We start from the raw sequence: 4693 nt of genomic DNA on the forward strand, positions 1-4693 counted from the left end.
TTCAGGGGATGATGAATAACAGATATCGGGTCACGTGACTAGAATTCCAGTCGTGAAGGCTAATACGATAATAATACATCTATATATTACTAGGTAAGCGTTAATCATGATACCGCTTGAGTACTTAGTGCATGCGCTATGTAAAAAAAAGCAAACTTTGTCAATTGACACCCGGGAATTGACAGTAACAACATTTAGGCAATGCTACCAATAAATTATATTTTCCTTGTTTGCAAATGTTGCGTAAGATAATATTTAAAGAATGGAAGAACCAAAACAATTTAAAAAGTAGTTTTATATTTGGATGCATAAAAGAACTCAGTAACTAACAACATTACGAGTACGAAAACGCTACCAATAAATTATATTTTTCCTTATTTGCAAAATGCTGATAAAGATAATATTTAAAGAATGGAAGAACCAAAACAATTAAAAAATAGGTATATATTTTTGTGGATGCATAAAAGAACTCAGTAACTCACAACATTACGAGTACGAAAACGCTACCAATAAATTATATTTTTCCTTATTTGCAAATGCTGGTAAAGATAATATTTAAAGAATGGAAGAACCAAAACAATAAAAAAGTAGTTATATATTTTTGTGGATGCATAAAAGAACTCAGTAACTAACAACATTACGAGTACGAAAACGCTACCAATAAATTATATTTTTCCTTATTTGCAAAATGCAGATAAAGATAATATTTAAAGAATGGAAGAAACAAAACAATTAAAAAATAGTTATGTATTTTTGTGGATGCATAAAAGAACTCAGTAACTAACAACATTACGAGTACGAAAACGCTACCAATAAATTATATTTTTCCTTATTTGCAAATGCTGGTAAAGATAATATTTAAAGAATGGAAGAACCAAAACAATTAAAAAGTAGTTATATATTTTTGTGGATGCATAAAAGAACTCAGTAACTAACAACATCACGAGAACGAAAACGCTACCAATAAATTATATTTTTCCTTATTTGCAAATGCTGGTAAAGATAATATTTAACGAATGGAAGAACCAAAACAATTAAAAAGTAGTTATATATTTTTGTGGATGCATAAAAGAACTCAGTAACCAACATTACGAGAACGAAAACGCTACCAATAAATTATATTTTTCCTTATTTGCAAATGCTGGTAACTTGAGATAATATTTAAAGAATGAAAGAACCAAAACAATTAAAAAGTAGTTATATATTTTTGTGGATGCATAAAAGAACTCAGTAACTAACAACATTACGAGTACGAAAACGCTACCAATAAATTATATTTTCCTTGTTTGCAAATGTTGCTAATTGAAGAACCATAACAATTAAAAAGTAGTATATTTTTGTGGATGCATCAAAAACAAAATGAGGCTCATTTGACGCGTGATGACGCTAGCATATTTTGCACCGCCAACTACAATTTTCTTTAGAGCAAAAGGAATATCTTTAGGCATAGCAGGGTCTATGCTTTAGGTAACATTCACTTATCTATCTTTATCATGTTTATAGGGAATATTGCCGAAAGGTGTTGCGTGATATGATATTGTTTTAAAGTATGATATCGGCGTTATGAGATTGCGCGTATAGGGTATAAACATGATTAAGGGTCGATTCGGGGTAAGTTTTACTATTAAAGGGGCATTTCGTGATCCACAGCCTCATCCCCCCGCTTTTCTCAAAAGAAGTTGAGATTTTTATATCACTGGAAACCTCTGGCTACATAATGTTTATGTACAAAATATTTCTTGCAGATTAATTCGTTTAGCAAAGTTATCGTGAAATTTGAATTTCGTTCTGGTGCACCAGAACGAAATTACAACGCATTGTCTATGGAGCAGTGTAATACACATAATCATGCATAACTCGCGAATGCAAAATCGGAATCAACTGAAATTTTGGGAATAGGTTTTTTTCGTGGATATCTAATGAAAAATGACATAAATAGAGGATGCTAGGATCACGAAATACTCCTTTAAAACAAATGCTAAAGTAACCATCATCACTGACCAATCAACAGTCAACAAATGAAAACCGAGACGATGGACTTACAATCCAATCCAAGCATCAAGCATTCACTTCTATAGCGTGTTTCTATTGAGCATCTGGAATCTTAAGTGAAATTGCTCACCGGGTAATAGCATTTTATAATAATGCATTTCCGCAAGTTTGGGTGAAAGATGTTCTATTAATTATCATGATTGTATGAATAATAAACTGCTAGTGTCATAGGCTCAGATAGATGTTCGGGGTAGGACACAGGGTGGGGTTGGAAAAAGCTTATTTCTTAGCTGCGTATATTTTATAAAGTATAACATTTGTGGGCATAATTTCACATTATTTTCATGAAGTCTGCTTGGCACATACCTTCTGTGACTTTTTCAGCCACAACATCACAGTAGAGGCTATACTGAGTTCATTAGCAAATTTATTAAACGCTAAATTTGAACAAAAACCCATAGTGGCACACTTAATCCCACAACATGCAGATCCGGATCATTAGGGTAATATTACTTATATCAAATATTATATCATCATTATTTAATTTATTTTGGCTAATTTTTTGGTCAAATGCTTTGTTTTTATGGAAGAAAAATTACACAAATTATTCACTATTTATTTTAAATTATATTTGGAAATGACACCCTTAAATTCATCAAAACAAGAACACATTTTGGTCAGTGGCCTTTTGTGGCTGCAATATCAATAAACCCATTTTGAGGATTGAAACTAAAAGCAAAACATTTATGTTGGTTTAGCTCCGGGAAGTGGCTGCACTGAAAACAAAAGCTTGTTTTTCGTTGTGTTCTACTAATTTAAATTAGTAAAATAAACTGCTTGAGCGCATTCTACCAATTTTTACGATGTCTTACGATATATGTAACTAAGCGGACGTATGCAAGACTCGTAAATGAAGGAATAATAGTTGTTGAGTGGGTCCTACCAATTGGATTTGGAAGTTCTACGACAATGCAACATTTAGTACAGCATCCATAATTCGTAAACCCTGTCATCGCAGCATTTACGAACTCGTTGTACCATTTGGTTTTACAAAGCTCTGGTGGTTTTACGATGTTTTAAACATTCCCGCTGTTTCGATCATGTGTTCTGCACTCGACCACGCTTGCAGACGACTGACCGAGTAGCGGTTGTGCAGCGACAAACTTGAAGGTGAAAAACTATGCTAACAGGTAATATTTCAAGGTATTTCTTTCAAAATGAGCACTAGATATTGTATTGATGGTGTAAGCTTCTTTTCTGTATGATCAGAAATGCTGTGCCACATGTACATTGTGGTCGTAAAGACTAAAAGTCACGATGCTGTGTCACATCGCATGTAAGCTACATGTATAAGCTTACATGCGATGTGACGCAGTTATGACTTTTAGTCTCTACGACCACAATGTACATGTGCACAGCATTTCTGATCATACAGAAAAGAAGCTTACACCATCAATACAATATCTAGTGCTCATTTTGAGAGAAATAACTTGAAATATTACCTGTATGCATACTTTTCCACCTTCACAACCATCGTACATCACATTTGTACAACTGATTCGTTCCGCCAGTCAAACGAGTTCTAATCTTTGTTGAGCCTGTCCAACTAACCAATATTAGTTAGTTGAGCCTGTCCAACTAACCAATATTAGTAGGATGAGACATCGTTTTTACGATCCTATAGGTTAGTACGGCAGGTTTGAAATTCGTAAAACCCATGCCGTACTAATCATTTCGTTGGTAAGGCACGTTAGTTAAGCATGCCTAACCAATATATAGCATCGCTTGTCATGCCGTACAAATCATTGATTAGTAGAACGAGACATCGTTTTTACTAACTTTTACTTAGTAGAACTTACGACATTATGTTTTCAGTGTGTGAATGGGAAATTTGGCATCGTGCTAGATTATAATAATTATTACTTTATCCTTTTCACTTCACCCAAGCTACTACCCTAAGCTAAGCAGCTTTTGGCGGAATCGGCACCATCATGAACGAGGCGCTAAAGATATTAGCGTGTGGCGTCTTTTCCATGGGTGTTACAATTATAGATTTTTAGGAGAAACGAATTAATTTCGTCACCTGCTCAGTTTGTTTCACTGAGCGTCGATTCCTTATGTAGTTTGTATGCCGACACGTTTCTATTTACAAAAGAGACTAAAAATGGTGGGCGGGTTAGTTTGAATAAATGAGGCCTGCACTAGGAAATTCGCTATACCGCCGGGCTATACCGGTACAGTATCGTGATAACAAAATAAATAATTATGACGTACTATCTCTACGCTTCAAGTCCAAAGAATCAAGTTTTATTCTTAATCATAACTGTAGTCAGGGGTTAAACACAAATATTATATACTATAGACAGAATTAGAATGCGGTGTTCGAAGGTCATATTCGATCATCATTATCATGTCGCTTCATGTTTCAGTCGGTTGCTTCGAGCATTGAGCAGAGCTTCCATCCAGGCTTCATCATGGTCAATTGCGAAGGTGAAAAAAAGGAAAGAACCAAAGTAATATCAGATCAGAGACGACCAAAGTAAGTCGTAATCGATTGATTTCCGGCTAAAATAAGATCCCAATATAAGATACTAAAATTCCTATCGAGTTCAAAGTAAACATGTTTGTTAACCTTCACGTTATAATTCATTGTTTTCAATTTATATACAGCCCTATCGCATTTTTATAGAAACATTCAACC

This window comes from Amphiura filiformis, chromosome 8 (assembly GCF_039555335.1).
Source record: "Amphiura filiformis chromosome 8, Afil_fr2py, whole genome shotgun sequence".
Taxonomy (NCBI): domain Eukaryota; kingdom Metazoa; phylum Echinodermata; class Ophiuroidea; order Amphilepidida; family Amphiuridae; genus Amphiura; species Amphiura filiformis.